Consider the following 25,076-nt stretch of genomic DNA (forward strand, 5'->3'; position numbering starts at 1 on the left):
TTGCCAACGGATGATTTTTCTGTTCTCTGTGTATCGGTATGTTTTTCTTCTTGGTGTCAAATCTCATGTTGAATTCAGTCAATTATCTGCAGCAAACAAAAAGTGCATAAATGTCTCTTCTCTTCCCGTTGTTTGTATTTTATGACTAAACAAAGTGAGTCCCCCTTCCCCACTTTTTCCTTTGGGAACACATAAAACTGACACGATTTGAAAATTCAAAAATTCTGTTGTCACTTGGAATGCATAATGATTGATTTTGTTCTTTAAAAGTGTATTACAAAGCTTTTTTGTTGTTGCTGATGTTACACTTGGAACAAAATTTGTTGAAGACACATGATTTGCTGAGGATTTGGAAACATTTGTCATTAGGTGAAGTATGTCAAGCATCTAAGGGTGTGGTGTTTGGATTATGTGGAATGTCAATTCTTCCTCCTGCCCCCCCTTTCTATTTTAGTCACTTCACAAATGTTTCCCACAGATCCTTTAATAACTACGAATTTAGAAGTTTGGTATAACAAGTCGTTGCTGTAACTAACACTTCGGAATGTAATGGGTACTAAGGAAAACATCGCCAAGGGAACAACAGGGCCACGGGAGCTCTGTCAGCTCTGATTCCGTTCTCTGTCCCCTCAATCCCACCACGGTACGTACTGGTGCATTCTCATGTGGCCTCAGTGCCAAGGGCCAGAGAAACTGAGCAGTAACCTATCTTCCCAATTTACTCTCTGAGCAGTTATTTCCTTTGAGGTAGGAAAAACATTTTATTGTGCTCATGAAATGCCTCTCCTCTCCTCCCTGCCTCAGTGCCCTTTATTTCTGGTTTCTGTGGGTGGGTGGGAGGGCAAAAAGGCTGCCCGTGTGAAAAGGTAGGGCTAAAACCGTTCTGGAAAATGATCTCTCTTCCTTCACAGATGAACATTTTGGTTTCAAGTGTGTTTCAGGTACATTAAGCCTCCCCCTCCACAGACTTCATAGCAAATGATGGTATAAAAGATGAGAGTGGCAACAGGTAAAATAAAATGGGAGCACCCCTTGTTGCCCGAGGGACTTAGTGTATATAATTTTGACTCAGCCTTACTCCTCCTAAAAATAAAAAGGTGAAAATTACCTCAGGCTTTGCTGCCGTAGCTGTCCTTGGCTTTCTGGGGGTAGCTTAGTCTTTGAATGCAGGCACGGTTGGGACGGCCAAGCTGGACAAGATCTTGCTCCAGATCTAGTCACATTTTTCCAGGTCATCTGCCCTCCTTCCCTCTGACAGCGAAGCTGTGATTTTTCTCTGGCCTTGCAGGGAAAAGTGATTCCGGATAAGCAGACGCTTGTGTGGAATATCTCATCCTTGTTGTTCTAGTGCAGCCCTTTCAGCTTTCCAGAGCCAGTTAGACTTGTTATGAGGAGCTAAATGATTGGCTGGATCTGGGGCTCAGTTTCATAAATTATAGCCCCGTGTATGAGAAGCACGAGTCCTATAGTTGCTGTAGTCCAGAGGCCTGCTAGTTCCTGCTTTAACTCATATGTAGTCCTAACTGAGTTCTAACACGGCCTTGGGTGTTTCTGTCCTAAATAGCTGACATTGCATCTTCAAGACTGTGTGAGTAATCCTGACTCTTTTTTTTTTTTTTTAAACTCAGTAAATTAATTACATGTCCCGAGAGGGAGTGATTGTAATTAGAAAATCCTGACTTAGCGGATGATTCATTTTCAAGGTGCTGTGCGATGTGTATCAAGTTCGGTGCAATTAATCTTAAAGCTTGTGAGACCCGGCAGGGTTACTCGAGCTTTGTGTCACGGGTCAGAGGTGAGCTGCCTTTTCAGGGAGGCTGTTCGGTGCATTTGCTCGCCCTGTTTGCTTTACGGGGTCAGTGAGGTGATAAAGGTCCAACACGAGCAGGTTCAAACAGGCTGCTGGTGTCAGAGCAGCGGCTGAGAGAACACTGGAGTCTGGCGAGTTTCAAGATTCCCCACCCCCACTGCCCGAACCCGTGAGGGAACAGCAGATGTTAGCAGTCCTTTTGGGGACACGGGAACACAGCAGTTAGAGCACAGAGGAAGGAGAAATGTACGATTATGGCAAAGACTTTTCTTCACTGTCCTCTGAAGCTGACTTAAGACGAAATCTGTGGATAACTGGAGCATTTGCATATGTACAGAAATGCTTCTCGGTGCTTCTGTTTCTGTGGTGGAGAGCTGAATGAGAAATCCCTAGCTTGTTTTTAAAAGCCTTAACACAAGTACATTAAATACACACAGACATAACCGTAACAGAAGAAAGTATGTGGATTGGAATGTGTGGTTGACGCAGATCAAATTACCCCAGGGAAGCCGTTGTTAGGTTTGTATAATTGGGGTGGGGTGGGGGGGGTGACTTCGATTGCTGACAAGGTTTAAGAGAAAGCTGGAGCGGATTAAAATGAGAAACGAGAAAAACATGGGTGTTGTATTACTTTTTATAGCATACACTGTAGTTAATACTGAGTTAATACTCCGTAGTTAACATGGAGTTAATACTGAGTATCGACTGGTCAGCATAAGTGGTTTACTTTATACTTTTAAATCATTATTGATTTTCCCAGCCTTCCCTTAAAAAGGGGCTTTTGCCTCTGAAGTTAGTACTTAGAAATAATTTTTCTTCCTTTCCCATAATTTTTATACTTTTCCTCAATACAGCACAAAAGTAGGTAATTGGTAATTTGGGGTTATTTTCTAGTCTGCTTTTTGACTAATTTTTTCCTCTTTAGACTTACAGATACAAATGTGGGTATTTGTTGTATGTATAAACCTCGAGCGTAAACCATTTGAACAGTTTTTTAAAAATCATGGGTTCCTGTGGCAAATAAAAACTTCCAATTGTTGTAGTAATTACTTGCCAATTCCTATAAAAATATTATTTATATACTCAAGAGCAGTTTATTTTTGGTTGTAGCTATTTAAATGACAGACATGATTTAGCCAGTAAGCGAGGAACATTAGTTGTGTTTTTGCAAAATGTTATGTTGAGATCACACTGAAAACGCAAAGTTTTGTTAAAAATATTTTCACCTGCTGCAATTTGAGCTCTTAGGTCACACCAGTGGATGAGGTTCATAAAAGGCAAGAAAAATCATCAACCCAGAATCCTTTTTTGTATCCACCAAATGTATATAAAAACAGTTTTCAATAAAAGCAGTTTTAATATATTCTTGGAGAAACACATTTACATTATGAAGACACGGTCTGAGTTCCATTATTGAGATAGAATAGTGAGTTCATTTCTTGAGTTTCCGTAGCCATAAACATTAAGACTAATAGTTGATTCGCTCGTTGTTCTATGTTCCTCACTGACTGTATTAGCGGAAGAAAGTGGTGCATCTATGAAAGGAAAGGAATCTCATCCCTCAGGGTGGTGCAGGTCCCATCTAGACTAAGAAGTGGTAGGGGTGGAAACTGCTGACCCGGCTTCTGACTTCCAAAATGGCGCCACTTCTTGTGGTAGGGTCCCTCCCACCTTTTCCTGCCTTCATTCTTTATGTTAACGTGCTTGGGCTCTTGTGAAGATGAATCAAATAAAAATGATGGATGCTTAATTATCAGACTTTAAAAAAGCCACCCTTGCAATTCAGAAGGTATTTAGAGCAGGTGTTGAGGGCTCTGGGAAATAGTGCTGTATGTGTACCAGGAGTATTTACATCTTGTGTTGGCACTTTCTGGAGGACTTTAATCTCTTCAGTTCTCCTTGAGATGCCAGGCTCACATCTCCTTCTTGGGAGGGGGCAGGATATTAAGAAAAGCAAGAGTAGAGTGTTGCCAGGTGCCCAGTGGACATAGGGCTGTGAACAAGGCATTGTGAGAAAAGGAAATCTCTCCAGTACAATGGTAGCCTATCCTTCTTGTCTCCACTCCTGTTTATTTTCTAAAGCCATTTTTGTCTGACCATGGAAATTCTTTTCCAGATAAGGTTCTGTAAAACTTTGCATATCTGCCATGGACAGATGGATTTGACAAAAGATGTATCCAAAAAGGAATGCATTACATTATGATTTGCAAAGTGTTCATGAATACACACTGGCACTTGGAAACTATTAACACTACCTACTAAAGCAATGACATAAATCCAAATTAAAAAGAAGAATTTCTTGATTGAATTACATTTTCCACCATTAGTTGGTGAATTTTGCTTTTGGAACGACTTGATCTTCTCTAAGACTTTTTTTTTTTTCCGTTGGTGTATATAGTACTAATCTTATTGCTTAATATTGCCCAAGAATTTAATTATTCCTAGTTGGCATTTTCCAAAGAGTTGCTGTTACACCTTGATTATGTTTTAAAGGAAGCAGAACAAGACAAATAAAGCACCCCCCTTCGCATCACCCTCCGCAAACCCCACCGCATCAGATACGCCACAAAGAGTTAAATGCCTTAGATTTGCACAACACTCTTGTGGAGCTCAGCACTACCCATTGGTAGGGGAGGTGCTTTCATATACTCTAAAAGCAATTATTCCAAAGATATAATGTGTGCTGGTGATGTAATTTCCCATTGTATTGGTCACTAGCAAGATTGTGTCCCTCCAATTTCAAGAGGCCAAATGGCTTAGTGAAATAATCTTGCAGTCAGTGAGCTCATGCTCAGGTCATTAAATTTTTCTAAGCCTCAGTCTCTATGTCTGTAAAATGAAAGCGGTATGTATGTCCTGGTATTTTACTGTACTGGTGAGTATCAGCAGCATGATGAGAAAGTGTTTGTGAAAGTATGTTTTAATTCTTTGTATATTACAATGTGTCATGCATCTACACATTGATAGTATTACAGATGCTCCTTCACTTCTTAGAGCATATTCCCAGTACTGGAGAAATACTTTTATTTATTTATTTATTTATTTATTTACTTATTTATTTAAAGATTTTATTTATTTATTTGACAGAGAGATAGCAAGGGCAGGAACACAAGCAGGGGGAGTGGGAGAGGGAGAAGCAGGCTTCCCACTGAGCAGGGAGCCCGAGGCGGGACTCGATCCCAGGACCCCAGGATCATGACCTGAGCTGAAGGCAGACGCTTAACGACTGAGCCACCCAGGTGCCCCTGAAGAAATACTTTTTTAAGCAAAGCAAGTCTTTGCTCTTTAATCTTGAAATGTTACAAAGGCTTTTAGTGACTTAGTCCTTATCTGTCAATTGAGTATTAAAAATACCAGTACATCTACTGTGACATGTAATGTGGTATTGTATATGAGACCATCTTTAGTAAACTCCTAAGTGTCATATGAATGTTGCTTAAGATAACTATTCTTATCAGCATATTAATAAAAGTATAAATTACCAATTTTTAAAAGGGAAAATATCAGACACGTTTCTTACTGATTTGTTTGATTACTTTTCTGAGCTGTGTCTGCTTCCCTCACCCAGGATGGGTTTTCTTGTTGGTTAAGCTTGTGTGGTGATTTTCTTTCTGCTTAGATATAGCACTAAGCCAGGAGTGAGATAAGCCATCCTTCACCGTGTACATTTAGAATTGCTAATGATGAAGTGTGAGAGGATGTAGCTTCCTTACAGGAAAAAGTGAGTTAGGAAATTCAGACTGACAGATACTCTTGGACTTTTTATTCCTGTCTTGACTTGCCTTATTAAATTGAAGTAATGGAATAATTATGTAGGTTTTAAAGTATTGCTTTTCCCAAGAATACAATGAATGGTCAGAATGACTTTCTGAATAATTCAGAAAGGTCAGTGGGTGGTTTGAAACACCAAATTTTTATATAGTTCTACTTTGGATGGTCATCTTGCTTTTTGGGTTATTGGCCACAGCTGTGTCCTACACTTCAGCCTCTTGAGCTCACGGTTGTGATGCGTTTAATTATTTCCCAGCAGTTAATATTGGTTAGTTTGAAGCCCTTCTACAACCTGTAGAACCCTTGTTTCTCTTTAGATGAAATTGAACAGGGAACACAGTAAGTGGTACAAATAGGAATGGAATGGATCCTCCCCCACCTTTATCCCACGAACCCTGCCCAGCGTTTCATGAGGGAACTTCCTAGAAACGAAGGAATTTCATTTGTAGGATAGTTTGCAAGCTGTTAACTGGGACCATTGTTCTGACTTTCTTGTGCCTTTGGTGATTGGATAAGAGTACTCTTTAATAATGTAAATAGTAATGAAAGAATGTTTTTTAACTTCTTGTATCCCCCCAGCTTTATTGAGATAAAAGTGACATATGATACTGTATAACTTTAAGCTGTACAACCTATTGATTTGATACACTTAATGGGTTGCAAAATAATGCTACCATAGCATTAGCTAACACTTGCATCATGTGACATAATTAGGTGTTTTTTTTTTTTTTTGTGGTGAGAACACTTAAGATTTATGCTCTTAGCAAATTTCAAGAATGTAATACAATGTTATTAACTATAATCACTATGGTATACTTTAGATCCCTGTAACTTACTCATGTTATAACTGGAAGTTTGTACTCTTTGACCAGTATCTTTCCTTTTCCCTCACCTCCTGGCCCCTGGCAACCACCATTCTACTCTATTTCTATGAGTTGAGCATTTGTGCATTCCACATATAAATGGGATTGTACAGTATTCGTCTTTCTCTATCTGCCCTCAAGTTCACCTATGTTGTCACTAAAGGCAAGATTTCCTTCTTTTTTATGGATGAGTAATATTCCAGTAAGTATATTTATATATCCCATTCTTTATCCATTCATCCATCCAGGATGCATAGATTGTTTCCATGTCTTCGCTATTATGAGCAATGCTGCTGTGAACATGGGAGCACAGATACTTCTTCAGTGTCCTACTTTTATTTCTTTTGGGGATATCCCCAGAAGTGGAATTGCAGGATCATACGGTAGCTCTGTTTTTAACTTTTTGGGGAAGCTCCATACTGTTTTTCATGGTAGCTGCACCAATTTAGTAAAATGGATATTCTTGATGGGCACACTGTTCTCTCTCAAGTGGTGTTCTTGGAGCTCTGCTCTCAATACCTCATTACCACCAGGTCCCTGTGCTGTGACAGAGGGGAAGACAGAGTGGATTGCTCACATTGCTGTGGCCAGACTTTGGTCACATGGTCTCACCTACCTAGGATGCACATTCCTATTTCTGTCTGCAGAAAATAGAAAGTTGGTGTGGTGATCAGCCAACTGATTTCTACCATATTATCTTCTTTCCTCTTTCTTGTTTCCTGTTTATTCTTTTTCTTCTCTTCCCTCTGTTTGCTTTTCTTTCTCTTTTCTAATATGTCCACATAGAATCTCAGCCTTGTAACCATTAACCAAAAGTTAAATTAAAAAAAATATGATCATTGCCATCTAGAAGAAAATAGGGGGCGCCTGGGTGGCTCAGTTGTTAAGCGTCTGCCTTTGGCTCAGGTCATGATCCCAGGATCCCAGGATCGAGCCCCACATCAGGCTCCGTGCTCTGCGGGAAGCCAGCTTCTCCCTCTCCCACTCTCCCTGCTTGTGTTCCCTCTCTCGCTGTCTCTCTCTCTGTTAAAAAGTAAACAAAAAAAATCTTTTAAAAAAAATAGGAATATGATTTTACTTTTAAATTCTTAATCTCTTAGGTTCACAGTTTTCCAAGACTATTAAAACATAATTTTATGAAAATTATGATTACAAAGATTGTTGATTTAATTTTTATGTCGTATAGTGAAAAAAGGGGTAATGGGATGTTTTCATCGCACACCTCACCCATCCTCTTCGGGGTCAGGTATTTGAATCCCTTGCTTCGTAGTTTTAGAAAACTGTGGGAAGAAAATGAAAAACTGGCAACAAGGAGAAAATGCCTGTTCACAACTTTTCCACTCTTTCAGTTCGTTGAGTATTTTATAAGTTGTACAGTAAGTGTTAACTTGTTATTGGGCAAAAGGGCTGTGAAGAGAGCGCATAGCTTTTGGAGAACCATTTGTTGCATTTTGTTGAGCAAATGGTGGAACTAACAGAAGCTTGGTTTGTAGACTCTCTGTTTTCTAGAAGCTAAAAGATTTCTCTCCACTCTGAACTTCCAGAAATTAGCAAAAATATTCATGGCACAAATAAAAAAAGAACACAGATGCCCATTTAGTAACCAGAAATATTTTTTAGGTCATTGCTATTGAAAAAAACATCTCTCCATAAACAGAATTTTCTTTTAATGAAACATCATAAACAGATTTTGGTCCTTTACTCTGGATATATTAGGGTCAAATATTTTTGTTGGGTGATAAGCCAGCAGTAGCCTCAGTTATTTTAACAACCAAATGACTTTCCTTCCATATAAAACAAATTTACAATTTAGCCTATTTAAGAAATAAAGATGACAAATAAAAATCTGTTTTAATCTTCACATCCTGACCTAAGAAATAGAAAGACTAAATTATTTCGCATCCTCATATTTATCTGATTGAACTAGGAGTCCCTAAAAATAATTTTCCCATAATTCCATTTACTTGTTTATTCTGGCTCATTCCAAAAACAATTTTAAATGCAACATTGAAAAAAGAACACAGTCTCCTCCATCTAATGTCTAGACACTCTTTTTATTTTGGTGGAACTGGACAAAAAGAATAGAAGAGTTTTTACCCTGAGGCATTGAAGAAACACGGACATGTCTCAATCGTTAGGTTCTGAAGATCATATTATATTTAGTAGAGACTTTACAGGTATCTTATCATGTTTATGGTCTTTGAAATAAGGCACCCCTATATGGTTATAAGGTAATGCCTTGGCATCATGTAGTAATTGAAAAAGAAATGGTATCTGGAGCCAGACTGCCTGGGTTCAGATCTCCTCTCTGCCATTTTGTAGCCATGTTACCTGTGTTGATCTCCCTGTACCTCAGTTTCTTTGTCTGAAAAATGGGGTAGTAATAGTACCCACCTGGTTGGGTTGTTGTGTACGTTAAATAAATTAATATATGTAGAACCATTGGAATGATGCATGACTTGTAGTAAGTGCTTTATAAATGTTTGTCTTCCTATTATTATCTGGGGGAATTGATTATTTCATAAAATAAATATTCTAGATAACAAGTTTATTCAGTCATTTTCGAAACTTCTAATAGCCAATTTTGATGGGTCTTAATGGATCCTATATGTCTCTGTGTTTCTTCTGTCTTTAATGGGATTTTTTTTCTTTGGTGATCCAGAGTGATCATTAGGATTCAGAATCATCATTACGACCATCAGAAATGGAACTTTGCTATAAGTAAGTGATAGTGAGTCAGGGGATGTTGAAATGATTAAGATGATATTAAGGGGTTTAGGGAAAGTGTTTTGCCCCTAAACTAGCTGGTCCAGGCGGCTCCGCTGTTTCAGTCCTCTCTCTGTTCTAAAAGCTTTCGGCCTTCCCTCTACTAGCCTCTGCTGGCACCCCTGCTTTGAAATTCCTGGTTCTCTTTTCTTGTGGATTAGAAGCAAGAAAATAGCCAAGTTTTAAAAAATTGTGTATAACATGAGACACGGGCATTCACTCAGGGTGTTAGTCCTCCCCTGAGAGTAGATAAGAACGTGAGTTCCTTTTTTTCCTTTTAGGAGAGTGTTATGCTTTAGAGCAGGGATTGGTAAAGTACTGCCTGTGGGCCAAATTGGTTTTTATTAAATAAAAGTTTATTGGAACACAGCCACTCTCATTAGTTTATGTATTGCCTTCTGCTTCTTTTGCACCACAGGGGTAGAGTTTGGTAGTTGCCACAGTGACTATATGGCCCGCAAGGCTCAACTATTCACAGTCTGACCTTTTACAGGAAAAAGGTTGTTTCTAAAGGAGGGTTTCTCTTTTAGAGCATTAAAGTTTTGGGCAGAGTCTGAAATAAATGAGATGTTACTATGTTTAGTAGTCTCTGTTAACCTGCATATTAACCTGCCGTACTGCCTCTCCTAAATATATTTTGGATACACAAGAATTAACTGCAGTAGCCTATGTTGGATAAAGAACAAACAACCCACAATAGCACATTTAGAACATGAACAGGAGGCAAAAATGTAATTGTCAAGCAGAGTTGTAAGGTAATCCTCACTTTGTTCTTTGTTGCTCTGCTGTTGTCAGTCATAACATAATGTAAAATTATGTAGCTTTCTGTTGTGTTCTATAGAATATTCTAGAAATGTTTCCAATTAGTGACTGCTTTTCTTATACAACTGTCCAATGAAAATGTAAATGCTCCTGTTGTCTTTTCTCCCCCCTGTACTTATCTGCTCTTTACCTTTCATCTTACACACATCTCTGATCTTTATCTTTTCAGGAAAAAATGTTTGAATTTTCCTGCCTTGTATTATTCCAGATCATACCACATAGGAAAGGACTCTGAACTTGGGTTTGAATTCTAATTTAGTCCCTTTACAAGAGAGAACCCTCAGGAAGTCACATTGCCGCCCCCAGTCTGTTTCCTTGCCTGTGAAAGGGAGACAAGAATCCACGCTCCGCTTACTACATGCTCTGGGCTGAATGTTTGGATCCCCCACAAATTCCTATGTTGGAATCCTGATGGCCAATATGGTAGTATTAGGAGTTGGGGCCTTTGCAGTGATTAGGCCATGAAGCAAAGCCCTAATGAATGGAGTTAATGCCTTCACAGGAGAGGCCCTGTAGAGCTCTCCAGGCTCTGCTCCTCTTTGAGGATACAAAGATAAGTCAGCAGCCTGGAAGAGGGCCCTCCCCTGACCATTCTGGCACCCTGATCTCGGTCTCGCAGCCTCCAGCACTGTGAGCAATCAATTTCTGTTGGGTGTAAGCCTCCCCGTCTATGGTATTTTGTCTGTGGTATTCTGGAACAAACTAAGACACGACATAGGAGGAGCACATGAGACTAAGCACAGGGGAGGACTTAGTACTGTATCTCTAATAATATTCTCAACGTGGCCAGTTTATTCTCATACAAAGATGTATATTTTTATGGAACAGACTTTAAAATGGATTTGGCATGAACTAAAACTTCACCTGGGCTGGGTATGAGGCCGTGAGTGAGAAGGAGGTTGGGTGAGAAAACCTTTTCAAACAGCGGGTGTGTTCTTTGGGTGTGTGCTTTGTTATTCACTTCTGTATTGTGACACCTGATGGTCTGGTGCGGACCCCCTGGGAAACAGGGAAGAAAGACAGACGAATAACCTTGGAAGGGGAAAAAGGTAGTGCTTATGTCAGTACAGAAGTCTGAATAGAAGCAAATTATCATTGGTGTGTTTTAGCTACAGTTCTTTAAGTGAATTTGGTACATGGATAGGAACATGGTTAATTTTTTAAAGATGAAAGAAGGAATAGTTTCCTTTAATGAAAATAGGCTCCAGTGCTGTGGAAATCACAAGTCCCCTGTGATGAGGCTAGGGAAGAACTACTGAAGGATGAAGCGAACATATGTGGTTCCATTTTGTTTTTATTAGAGCCCACAAAGAAAACCAACAGCCTACTGGGTGTAACATATTTATACTTGTAAAAGATTACCCCGTGTTTATAATTTAAAGGGGATGCCAGTAGTTCAGCTTCAAATTGCAATTATATTGAACGTATTTCCCCATAATTCTATTGTTTTCAAATGACTTTAAAAACTTTAACCAGAAAGGGGCGCCTGGGTGGCTCAGTCATTGAGCATCTGCCTTCGGCTCGGGTCATGATCCCAGGGTCCTGGGATCGAGCCGCGCATTGGGCTCCCTGCTCCGCGGGAAGCCTGCTTCTCCCTCTCCCACTCCCCCTGCTTGTGTTCCCTCTCTCGCTATGTCTCTCTCTGTCAAATAAATAAATAAAATCTTTAAAAAACAACAACAACAACAACAAAAAAAACTTTAACCAGAAAATTAAGACTTCGTTTTCTTAGGTAACTTGTTATTTTAATTCTTTTGGCTTGTGGAGAAAATATTTTAAAATTGTGACTTTGAATTTAAATTTAGGGAGACTCCTCCCAACCTCCACTTTTAATCTCTTGGTTATTTGGAGGGTAATTATCCCAAGTTGTATCAGTTAGCTATGGCAGTGTAACGAAGTACTCCAAATCATAGTGTCTTAAAATGGCAACAATTTATTATTTTCATGGGTCTACTCTTTAGCCAGGGCCTGCATTTTGCAAACACTGTACGACTACTACATGAGTAATGCCTGAAATAGCATGGAAGCCACTCAACAAATATTTGTTGACTGAAGGCGTGAGTGGATGACAACAGGTAGATAATGAGTATTCTCTTTAACATGTTCATCTGCAGTTTCTCTAGGACTTGAGGAGTGCAAAGTAAGAAATGCAAGCCTGGAGTTTAGGAAAGAGGAAAGCAAAAAAGAAAAACATGTGAAAGCTAGACTAAAAACACAGAGACCCACCCACCAAAGTCCTCCAAATGCTACTATTGGAGTATTAGCCCCCAAATGCAGAAATTAGTTGGAGAATACAGGTCAGGATATGGATAGAATTGGAAAAGAACTAATTTAATTATGCAAAAATCTGCGGTGCTTGATTTCATTTAAGAAAAGGGAGGGGGACTGTAGAAGTAAATAAAGTAAAATTTTTACTTTAGTCTTAATGACAAACCATCCCTTTATTAAACTTTAAAAACAAGTGGTGGGGTAACTAGGTAGAATTTGGGGTTTTTTTCGGCCTAGTCTGTAGAAGTGCTAATGAACAGTCAAACTGCCAAAACAGAGGTTGCTAAAATTAAGAAAAAGAATGAAATAACATCTAGTAAACTTAGGCCCCAATTCACAGCCTCCCTGTATCTACACCATTTGCAAAATGCAGGCCCTCCTGAGGCTTAAACCTACTGGGGTGTGACAGTAAACAAATGCACGAATACCTCATTTGATGTTTGCTAGTGATAAGTGTTACGGAGAAAATAAAGCAAGGTGGGAACGAAGACAGTGATGGAGGAGTGAGTGGGTGTTCAGGGAAGGCCTCTGAAGTAAGGGAGCAAGCTGTGAGGATCCGGAAAAAATGCTGTGAGCAGAGGAGTGGCTGATGCACAGGGCGTCTGGATCATACTCAGTGTGGCTGCAACCACGCTTGCAGTGAGGAGAGTGGGAGGCAATGTGTTGTGGAGACAAGCGGAGGCCAGATCATGCAGGGCTTTTCCAGAGCACAGTAAGGTCTGTGCATTTATTCCAACGGACATGGGAATTCCTTGGCGAGACGTGATCTGGTTTCAAGGGCAGAAGCTGGGGGCCTGTGGCGGTTGTGCTGGGCAGAGATGCTGAGGGGCTGCCTTAGGAGAGCAGCAGTGGAGAGGAGACTGAGAGGATGGCAGACTTTGGGGCTCTGCAAAATGTGTTTCATTTAAATAAACCAAATTTAGATATTGACGTCAGCTCTGCAAAGTTGAGCATATGGACAAGTGTTGCCCAAAGTAGACCCAGCATACTTCCAGTGATATCTGAGTTAATTTTAGGTGCTCTATCACATGAATGGACCTTTTAAATTTTAGTAATTACTTATGAACTTAATGTGTATAGTAAAGATATAAAACTTGCATGTAAAACCTGTGGTTCTACATACCATTATTGCTTGAAGTTAGGATAAAAGTAATGAGTCTATTACAGAGTTTAATGCAGAAATAAAAAATCATGAGGGTTGATTCTGAATGACTAGATAGATTTAGGATATGGTGACAGGATTATTCAGGTTTAGTTCTGAGGGATAAGTGAATGGTGACTCTGGTTTTAGGGTAGTGTGTAATCATAATCACATATTGCCACTTCTTGATGAATGTGAAGCTCTCTACTGGGCCCATTATAGGTGATATTTCACCCATTCACACTGCAATCTTATGGGATGTGGATGATGAGATTTTTGATATTCCCATTTAACAGATGAGGGAAATGAAGTTCATGGGGAATAAATAATTTGCTCTAGGAAGTCTGAATTTTCAGATACCACGAGATTATAAAAGCAGTGTCTAGTTCTAGTAAATTCTTGCACACAGGGACTTAGTTTGGCACACTAATGTACCCTCAGCACCTAGAGTAGTTTCTGATATACGTTAGACATTCAACCAATTCTTGCTGAATGAATGAAAGATGAAAAGAGTGGGTCTTTTGTTTAGGTCTGACTCAAGAGTGATGAATGTTCATGTTCCTCACAATAGGATGAGTTTTAGGAAGTAATCCCCTGGAGTTTTATTGGAAAGGCCACACTCGGGACCCCAGGATGACTTACTGCACCCCCTAAATGCAGGTTTTCCTAAGCTCCTAACTTTGGTCTTGTATTTTCCTCCTATTCTCTTTTAAGAATGCCATTGACTTTTCTGGCAGTAACTATGTGCCCAGCTCCCAGATCTCAGACTTTGGTCCTGAGCTCCATTTGTGGAACATACAGATCTGCTAACAAACTTGGAGCCACTTTAGGGCGCCATAACCTTTGGCAAGTCCCTTCACCTCCCTTGAGCCTCAGTCCTCCAGTAGGTGGAAGGGACTGGTGGATCGGAGCCCTTATCTGTCCAGGGCTTACGTGCGCCAGAAGAAAGAGAGGGACAAGATGCAGAGGGAGGGTGACATTAGGTGAAAGACGAAAGGCAAATGGAATTCAGTGTCCCTTCTTCCGTGAACATCCTTGTTTGGCCTTTTACCTAGAACTTTCTAAGGAATTACATAATACTCTTTCAGGTAAATTTTCTCAAAAGGCTTGATTTTATTTTTTTCTTAAAAAAAAATTGAAAGGCAAAGTTCTGAAAGCAGTCGTTCCCACACGGAGGCTCCCGACTGAAGCAGCAAGGGAAGCTCCACACGCACTAGCTCGGGGAGTGTTACTGAGCACGGGAAGGCCTTTCCTCAGAGGTGGGCGTTGTGGAGAGTGGGGACATGCCCCACAAAAACTTGCCTTGTTCCGTTCTCACTGCCAGACCTGCTGTCTTCCCCTTGAGCCTTCATAGCTGCTGCTGCAGGTCCCAATCAACCCCAGCTGCACAAATATTTTGAATATTGAAACACACAATCTCTGCAGAACTACGTATGACGGGGCGCAGGAGGCTCTAAGGATGAAAACGACATTATTGTCAGCCTCTGCAAAGTCCTCATCTCCCGGATAAAAGACGTAGATAAGATTTCTCGTGCAGGGCTGAGGGGAGGTAGGCTATCCACAGTGATAAACACCTGCTTTGGGAGGGCAGGGTAAGGTGAACCAATCCCAGCCGGGTGGATCTCAGAAGCCATTCTGAAAGAAAGAGGATTCAAATTGGGCTTCCTGGGAAGGATGGGACTTTGATGTTTGTCTTGAGGAAGAAAGGGGGCTGTAGTCTAGGCAAAGCAGGTGGCCACTTCACAGGCCTGGAAGCAGGAGAATGCCAGGGCGGGGCTAGGGTGGGGGTCAGTGGGCTTGGAGAACCCAAGTATGGGGAGGAGGCAGCTTGTGCATGTCCTTGGGAAGGGTGCTGGGAGATTGGAATAGAAGCAGGGACTACTTTGCAAGCCAGCCGAGTCCTGTGAACTTTACTTGTGTGCGTGGTGAGCCTTTCCCACTTTGGTGAGGGGCTTTGGGGAATGGAGTGACAGGAGAGGGTGGTGGTCAGATCTATGTGTCCTAGGGGCAGCAAGGAGACTGGTTCCCTTTTTTTTTTTTTTTTAATTTTTCTTTAGAAATAATTTTAAATGTAGAGAGAAGTTGCAAAATAGTCAAAGAGCTTCAGAATATCCTTTGACCAGATTTATCAGTTGTTGACATTTTGCCACATTTGCTTTATCATTCTCTCATTCTCTACCACATACATATTACTAAGAGTTTTTCTCTAAGCCATTTAAGTTGCACACATCATACCTCTTTCCCCGTAAAACATTTTAGTGTGTATTCCCTAAAAACAATGACTTTCATTAGTCATAACTATTTCATAGTTATATATATATTTAACACTTCAGTATCATTATTGAAATCGGGAAATTTATATTGATACACAACTGTTACCTGGTCTGCAGCCTTTATTCACATTTCAGTCATCCCAGTATTGTACAGAAAGGTTTTTTTTTCTTTCTTTTAAGAATAAGTAACGTAGGTGGTGGCGAGATAGGCTGGGGCTGAAGCTCTGGAAGTGGGAACAGGACTGCTGCTTCCGAGGTGGGTACAGCAGGACTTGGCAAGAGTGGACTCTGGGGAGGAGAGAGGAAGTAAAGCTGACGATGAGGTTGCAATTTTTAGGTTGGTGTTGTTCATCAACAAGGAGTTCAGGAAAGCCTTGAAGTGTAAGGTGCTCTTATGTTCTGGGTTTTTGATTTAATTACGATTACTGGATTTCAAGAGCACGTCAAGAGGCAGAAGGGGAGGGTAATGAGAGGCAGCTTTGTGTAGCGGTCCAGAGTATGAACTTTGGAGCTGGACTGCCTGGGTTGGAGTCAGGCTTTGACACTTACTAGCTGTGTGACCTGGGGAAGTTACCTAAGTTGGGTGCGCCTCGGTTTTCTCATCTGTGAAATGGAAATAATAGTAGTACTTGACTCACAGAGTCCTTGTGAAGATTAAAGGAGTTATTATTTGTAAAGCGCTGCGTTACAAGCTTGCCTGACACATAGTAAGTACCCTTTACATTTGTTGAATCTATATAAATGGGCTGGATTTTTTACATTTATGTTACTGAATCTTCACTAGCAAATCCATGAAGTAAGCACTGTAATTATTACTAATTGGGACTCGTGCTACTCCATTTACCTAAGGCCCAACAACTGTTGGTGTATAAAACTCATCCTGTTCTACATGTCAGACATTCTTCTGGCTCTCTGTGTGAGAATACCCAATAGTAGGCAGTTGAAAGGGGCTAGTGATGCAGTAATAGGATACGGGCTGGGCTGGATGTTCTAAGGTGGAAGTCCTCTCACAGATATGATTGCTGGGGATGTGGGATGCATGCAGCTGCTAAGAGAGAATCTGCAGAAGAAAGGACTGAAGGTTGGAGCTGCTGAGTGAGACTGAGTGGGTGATAGGGCAGGAGGGTTGTGGTGTGATGGAAAGGAAGAGATAGGAGAGGTTAAGGAGGACTCACCCTTCGTTTGGGATTCCAAGCAGGATAAATTCAGAGCAGAGACCTGGGTGGTAGTGACTGGGTCCCTTGTGGCCTTTAGTGAGAATGGTTGTGTTGGCTCGGTGAGGGCAGAAGCCTGTTTTCAGGGGCTCAAGAAGAAAACAGGAAGAGGAAATGGATTCTAGGAAAGTTAATGATTCTTTCAAGTAGCTTGGCAATAAAAGAAAGGAGAACTTTCGGAGAGGCAGTATCAATAAATGATCTCTTTCCAACAGAGGCAATGGTCTTTGTTGTATGGGAGGGAAGGCGGAGGCTGAAGATGCAGGAAATTGTGGGGAGAGTTGAGGGAGCAGGCTGCTAGGGCCAGGGTCAGGAGCATGGCTGCAGGGCTGCTGCTGTAGGCTTGGAGAGCAGAAAGAGACTATGTGCCATGACCCCTGACATGTAATACGGAATTTCACTTAAAATCTTTGTGCAGTGGGCACTGAAGCTATTTGCTGGAAGTCGGAAGTATATTTGAGAATATACTTTGGAATTTTCCTAAATGAAAAGAAAGATGAAGGTGTTGGGGCGCCTGAGTGGCTCAGTTGGTTAAGCATCTGACTTTGGCTCAGGTCCTGATCCCAGGGTCCTGGGATCGCGCTTCCTGCTCAGCGGGGGAGTCTGCTTATCCATCTCCCTCTGCCGCTCCCCCTGCTTGTGCTCTCTCTCTCTCTCTCAAATAAATAAAAATAATCTTAAAAAAAGAAGCTTTTGTAAAATGCTAAACCCAGCATTTATTTATTTATTTATTTTTATTTTATTTAAACATTGTCTTGAGTCAGAGGGAGATGAATAGAGCCAATTTATTTATTTATTTATTTATTTATTTATTTATTTATTTATTTATTTTTAATTTTGTTATGTTAGTCACCATACAATACATCATTGGTTTTTGATATGGTGATCCACGATCCATTGTTTTCGTATAACACCCAGTGCTCCATGCAGTACGTGCCCTCCTTAATACCCATCACCGGGCTAACCAGTCCCCCCTCCCCCCTCCCCTCTAAAACCCTGTTTGTTTCTCAGAGTCCATAAACTCTCATGGTTCATCTCTCCCTCCATTTCCCCCCCTTCATTTTTCCCTTTCTTCTCCTAATGTCCTCCATGATATTATGTTCCACAAATAAGTGAAACCATATGATAATTGACTTTCTCTTTTTTACATGTTGATGTAAAAGTTGGGGATTCATCTTTTCTGATGGCTGAGTAATATTCCATTGTATATATGGACCACATCTTCTTTATCCATTCATCTGTTGAAGGGCATCTCAGCTCTTTCCACAGTTTGGCTATTGCGGACATTGCTGCTATGGACATTGGGGTGCATATGGCTCTTCTTTTCACTACATCTGTGTCTTTGGGGTAAATACCCAGTAGTGCAATTGCTGGGTCATAGGGTAGCTCTATTTTTAAATTTTTGAGGAACCTCCACACTGTTTTCCAAAGTGGCTGTACCAACTTGCATTCCCATCAACAGTGTAAGAGGGTTCCCCTTTCTCCACAACCTCTTCAACATTTGTTGTTTCTTTCCCTGTCCATTTTTGCCATTCTAACTGGTGTAAGGTGGTATCTCAATGTGGTTTTGATTTGGATTTCCCTGATGACTAATGATGATGAACATTTTTTCATGTGTCTGTTAGCCATTTGTATGTCTTCTTCAGAGAAGTGTCTTTTCATATCTTCTGCCCACTTTTTGACTTGATTATTTGTTTTTTGGGTGTTGAGTTGGAGAAGTTCTTTATAGATCTTGGGTACCAGCCCTTTATCTGTAGTGTCATTTGCAAATATCTTCTCCCATTCTGTGGGTTGCCTCTTTGTTTTGTTGACTGTTTCCTTTGCTGTGCAGAGCTTTTTATCTTGATGAAGTCCCAAAAGTTCATTTTTGCTTTTGTTTCACTAGCTTTTGGAGATGTGTCTTGAAAGAAGTTGCTGTGGCCGATGTCAAAGAGGTTACTGCCTATGTTCTCCTCTAGGATTTGGATGGATTCCTGTCCCACATTGAGGTCTTTCATCCACTTTGAGTTTATCTTTGTGAATGGTGTTAGAGAATGGTCAAGTTTCATTCTTCTGCATGTGGCTGTCCGATTTTCCCAGCACCATTTATTGAAGAGACTGTCTTTTTTCCATTGCATGTTATTTCCTGCTTTGTTGAAGATTATTTGACCATAGAGTTGAGGGTCCATATCTGGGTTCTCTATTCTGTTCCATTGGTCTATATGTCTGTTTTTGTGCCAGTACCATGCTGTCTTGGTGATCACAGCTTTGTAATATAACTTGAAATTGGGCAATGTGATGCCCCCAGCTTTGTTTTCTTTTTCAACATTTCCTTGGCGATTCGGGGTCTTTTCTGATTCCATACAAATTTTAGGATTGTTTGTTCCAGCACTTTGAAAAATGTCATTGGAATTTTGATCGGGATGGCATTGAAGGTATAGATTGCTCTGGGTAGCATAGACATTTTAACAATGTTTATTCTTCTGATCCATGAGCATGGAATGTTTTTCCATCTTCTTGTGTCTTCTTCAATTTCTTTCATGAGTGTCCCGTAGTTCCTAGAGTATAGATCCTTTACCTCTTTGGTTAGGTTTATTCCGAGGTATCTTATGGTTTTTGGTGCTATTGTAAATGGAATCGTTTCTCTAATTTCTCTTTCTACAGTTGTGTTGTTAGTGTATAAGAAAGCAACTGATTTCTGTGCATTGATTTTGTATCCTGCCACATTACTGAATTGCTGGATGAGTTCTAGTAATTTGGGGGTGGAGTCTTTTGGGTTTTCCACATAAAGTATCATGTTGTCTGCGAAAAGAGAGAGTTTGACTTCTTCTTTGCCAATTTGAATACCTTTTATTTCTTTTTGTTGTCTGATTGCTGTTGCTAGGACTTCTAGTACTATGTTGAACAATAGTGGTGAGAGTGGGCATCCTTGACGTGTTCCTGATCTTAAGGGAAAGGCTCTCAGCTTTTCCCCATTGAGGATGATATTCGCTGTGGGTTTTTCATAGATGGATTTTATGAACTTGAGGAATGTTCCCTCTATCCCTATACTTTGGAGAGTTTTAATCAGGAAAGGATGTTGTATTTTGTCAAATGCTTTTTCTGCATCAATTGAGAGGACTATATGATTCTTCTCCCTCCTCTTATTAATGTGTTCTATCACATTGATTGAGCTGCGAATGTTGAACCACCCTTGCATCCCGGGGATAAATCCCACTTGGTCGTGGTGGATGATCCTTTTAATGTATTGTTGGATCCTATTAAGTAGGATTTTGTTGAGGATTTTGGAATCCATATTCATCAGGGAATGAAATTCTCCTTTTTGATGGGGTCTTTGCCTGGTTTGGGGATTAAGGTAATGCTGGCCTCATAGAATGAGTTTGGAAGTTTTCCTTCTGTTTCTATTTTTTGAAACAGCTTCAGTAGAATAGGTATTATTTCTTCTTTGAATGTTTGGTAGAATTCCCCAGGGAATCCATCAGGCCCTGGACTCTTGTGTTTTCGGGAGGTTTTTGATCACTGCTTCAATCTTGTTACTGGTTATGGGCCTATTCAGATTGTCAATTTCTTCCTGTTTCAGTCTTGGCAGCTTATAGGTTTCCAGGAAGGCCTCCATTTCATCCAGATTGCTCAGTTTATTGGCATATAGTTGTTGATAATAATTTCTAATAATTGTTTCTATTTCCTTGGTGTTAGTCGTGATCTCTCCCCTTTCATTCATAATTTTATTTATTTGGATCCTTTCTCTTTTCTTTTGGATAAGCCTGGCCAGTGGTTTATCGATCTTATTAATTCTTTCAAAGAACCAACTTCTAGTTTCGTTGATCTGATCTACTGTGTTTCTGGTTTCTAATTCATTGATTTCTGCTCTAATTTTAATTACTTCACTTCTAATGCGTGGCTTAGGCATTGTTTTTTGCTTTTTCTCTAGTTCTTTAAGGTATAGAGTTAGTTGGTGAATTCGGGATTTTTCTATTTTTTTGAGTGAGGCTTGGATGGCTATGTATTTCCCCCTTAGGACCGCCTTTGCAGTATCCCATAGGTTTTGGACCGATGTGTTTTCGTTCTCATTGATTTCCATGAATTGTTTAAGTTCTTCTTTGATTTCCTGGTTGACCCAAACATTCTTGAGCAGAGTGGTCTTTAGCTTGCAAGTGTTTGAATTTCTGCCAAATTTTTTCTTGTGATTGAGTTCCAGTTTTAGAGCATTGTGGTCTGAGAATATGCAGGGAATAATCTCAGTCTTTTGGTATCGGTTGAGACCTGACTTGTGACCCAGTATGTGGTCTATTCTGGAGAAAGTTCCATGTGCGCTCGAGAAGAATGAGTATTCTGTTGTTTTAGGGTGGAATGTTCTGTAAATATCTATGAGGTCCATCTGGTCCAATGTATCATTCAAAGCTCTTATTTCCTTGTTGATTTTCTGCTTAGATGATCTGTCCATTGCTGAGAGTGGAGTATTGAGGTCTCCTACAATTAACGTATTGTTATCAATATGACTCTTTATTTTGGTTAACAGTTGGCTTATGTAGATGGCTGCTCCCATGATGGGGGCATAGATGTTTACAATTGTTAGATCTTCTTGTTGGATAGACCCTTTAAGAATGATATAGTGTCCTTCTGTGTCTCTTATTACAGACTTTAGTTTAAAATCTAATTTGTCTGATATAAGAATTGCTACCCCAGCTTTCTTTTGAGGTCCACTGGCATGGAAGCTGGATCTCCATCCCTTCACTTTCAGTCTGGATGTATCTTTAGGTTCAAAATGAGTCTCTTGTAGACAGCATATGGATGGGTCCTGTCTTTTTATCCAATCTGCAACCCTGTGCTCTTTTATGGGAGCATTTAGGCCATTCACGTTGAGAGTGATTATTGAAAGATATGAATTAATTGTCATCATGTTGCCTGTGAAGACGTTGTTTTTATAGATTGTCCCTGTAAATTTCTGTTGTATATCACTCTTGGGGTCTTTCCCCTTTTATAGAACCCCCCTTAATATTTCTTGCAGGGCCGGCTTAGTGGTCACCTATTCTTTCAGTTTCTGCTGGTCATTTAAGCTCTGCATCTCTCCATCCATTCTAAATGAAAGCCTTGCCAGATAAAGTATTCTTGGCTGCATGTTCTTCTCATTTAGTACCCTGAATATGTCTTGCCAGGCCTTTCTGGCTTGCCAGGTCTCTGTGGATAGGTCTGACGTTATTCTGATGTTCCTCCGTCTGTACGTAAGGAATCTCTTCCCCCTAACTGCCCTTAAGATGGTTTCCTTGGTTCTAAGATTTGCAAGTTTTACTATTACATGTCGGGGTGTTGGCCTGTTTTCCTTGGTCTTAGGAGGGGTCCTCTCTGCCTCTAGGACGCGAATGTTTGTTTCATTCCCCAGATTAGGGAAGTTCTCAGCTACGATTTGCTCAAATACATCTTCTAGTCCTCTCTCTCTCTCCACTCCCTCCGGGATTCCAATTATTCTGACATTGGAACGCTTCATGATGTCACTTATTTCTCTGATTCTATTTTCATGGATTCTGAGTTGTTTTTCCCTGGCCTCCTCTTTTCCCTTTTTATCTATTATATTGTCTTCCAGGTCGCTTATTCACTCTTCTGCCTCAGTTACCCTAGCTGTTAGATTATCTAGATTGGATTGGATCTCACTGATAGCAGTTTTAAGATCTGCCAATTCCCCTTTTATTTCTGCCCTTAGAGACTCTATGTTGCCATTAATTGATTTCTCCATTCTAGCCATTGTCTTCACAATTGCTAGCCTGAATTCCATCTCCGACATCTTGGTTATATCTGCATCCATTTGTAAATCTGCAGCATAAGTCATAATCTGTGAGTCTTTTCTATTTTGGGGGCTCCTCCTCCTAGTCATTCTGTTGATGGGTGTTTGAGGGAATGTATAGAGTCCAAATTATTGACCAGAACCCAAGCAAGATGCACCTGTTTTCTTGGGACCTTAGGGTTGCTGGCCTCTTGTTTTCCCAGCCTGTCTTCTGGGGGAGGGGCCTGCCGCGCTGTTACTCAGGCAGCCCTGTTTGGGCGGAGTTGCCCTGCGCCCCTGTGGTGGGGGATGGGCTCAGTGGGAATCAATCTTTGGGGCTTTTGTTCTCTGGCGCCTTTCCCTGGCGGCTTTCCGCGTCTCTTCTGCGAGTCAGAGCAGAAGAGACCGTTTCCAACCCTCTGGCTCAGAGCAGAAATCGCAGTCTGTTCTTCAGTGAGCTCTCCAGGCCACACTGTCTCCGTTTCTGTCCGTGCTGCTATAAATTGCAGCGGCCTGGGTTGTGCGCCCCTCTGCAGCGCCCCCAGTCCTGCCTCCAGGTCGGGGCATGTCTCTGCCCTTTGTGCTTCTAAAACTGCCAGCCGCTCCCAGTTCGCATGCGCGCGACCCTGCCGGTCTGGTTTTCCACCCTGGGGGCTGCCCTAACGTCCTTTCCCGACGCTACCGGTCTGCGAGTCTGTGCCCGTCTGCAGTGCACGAGGCTGTCGCTCACCGGCGGTGTAGGATCCCCACGGCCAGGCACCCTCCCGCTGCTGTTTATCCTCCGATATCTGCCCGTGGAATCAGGGCTCCCCGCTTCGTACCTCAAAACCAACTGCCTGCGATATTCCGTTTGTAGAGATCCAGATCTTCTTATATCTCAGGCTGGTTTCGTGGGTGCTCAGAGTGGTGTGGTAGATATCCAGCTCAATTCCGGGGACCAGTTGAAATAGGGTCCCCTACTCCTCTACCATCTTTCCCCCCCTCCAATAGAGCCAATTTAAGTTGCCTTAGAGAACATTTGGTATCTGCCTCTTGCCTTATGGTCTCTGTTAAACGTGGAAGCAAGAACTATACAATTGAAATGTCAGTTGTGACACTGAGTCATTTTTAAATGAATGTGTTTTTCATTTCATTGATAGGAGACATCCTTATTTATCTTTGTGGGTTTGTCTTGAACAACAAGCGATAATTTGTGGAATCAGTGGCTATTTCAGGAGAGTCAGGAAGCTGTCATTTGTGCTCATCCTGTTCCTATGTTTCAAAATCAGGTGGTAGGGAAATACTTCCACTCTACTAGTGGGTGGTGGTGGGGGGCTGCTTACGACAACTTCGGCAGTGGTGGGTAACACAGCCAAAGGAGTGATGAGATCAGAATTCTTATGTTAGCCGTTTGTTCCTAGAGTTTTGAGATAATTAATTATAATGTCTGATGTTGATAAATTCCATTGGTAAATAACTTTCCTAATTTTAACCTCCCTTTTTTAAGCTTGAAAAGCATACAAGTAACAAATGTTTATAGTAGAAAAAAGTGAAGTGACAGGAAACGTACCAATGGGAATGTCTCTGTGCACATTTTTTTCTCAAACTTTAAGTTATTTCATGACAAATTTATGTTTACACAAATGGAATTATAAATAGCTTTTGTCTTATGATTTATGGAAATCAGGATTTATGGAGGGTGAGCATTTAGTCTCACTTTTAAATGACCTTAGGGAAATTATCTGAAGCTTAGTTAAAAGAACAATAAAGCAAGAGAAATGGGGCATAAGTTAATCAAATATTTTGAGGAGTGTTTCTTCAGCTTAGTATGCATTTGGGAAGTGGGTTCATTTTCTCCTTTAGGGTCTGGTCGTTTTATTTTTAGTTTTACCCTGAAAAGCGTGTCAGCACGTTGGGTGGCAGCTAAGATCCTATGCTCTGCTTTCACCTTCTCCCTCGCTTCGTATTGAGATATTTGGCTGTCAGGATCAGAGGGCTCTCTTGTACAGTCCATCCCTGAGATCTGTGGAACATCCCCAGAGACAGGTAGCCAGGCCCCCAGGAGAAGCACGGTTCTGTGCAGGGATTACTGTCCCCACCTGGGTAACACCGAACTGTGCCTTGTGCCGGGGGTGGGAGGGCTGGGGGGTGCGGGGGGGGGGGGGCAGCTCTTTGCCTCTCCTCTGCTCTCTGCACAGCTGCCCTGTCTTTGGGCTGGTCCGTGATGGTAACAGCAGGACTGAGTTCCTGTGCTCAGCCCTTCCACTGATAAGAAGGACTTTGTACCTGACTAATTTGACTTAAAATTTAGCCTTCTTTCTCATTACACTGGGCTCTCTGTAAAACACAAAATTCAGTTTGATAGATAACTATAATTTCTTCCCATCAGTATTCTGACTGAATCAAAGATGAAGCTAGCAGCATTCTTATCC

The 25,076-nt window shown here is 41.1% G+C and overlaps 1 protein-coding gene across 2 annotated transcripts in view; it reads left to right on the forward strand.

The window, feature by feature from the left end:
* Window positions 1–25,076, forward strand: part of PDE4D (phosphodiesterase 4D) — a 1,449,177-nt gene that overhangs the window by 37,749 nt on the left and 1,386,352 nt on the right. Inside the window, exon 1 of one of the 2 annotated variants that reach the window (XM_032403447.1) lies at window positions 1,505–1,588. The exons of the other annotated variant lie outside the window; for it this stretch is intronic. The gene's annotated coding sequence lies outside the window, so the exon portion shown is untranslated. Of the gene's footprint in view, window positions 1–1,504; window positions 1,589–25,076 lie in introns of those variants that run through there. 2 annotated transcript variants of the gene reach the window in all.

Source organism: Phoca vitulina, unplaced genomic scaffold (assembly GCF_004348235.1).
Source record: "Phoca vitulina isolate PV1807 unplaced genomic scaffold, GSC_HSeal_1.0 scaffold6, whole genome shotgun sequence".
Taxonomy (NCBI): domain Eukaryota; kingdom Metazoa; phylum Chordata; class Mammalia; order Carnivora; family Phocidae; genus Phoca; species Phoca vitulina.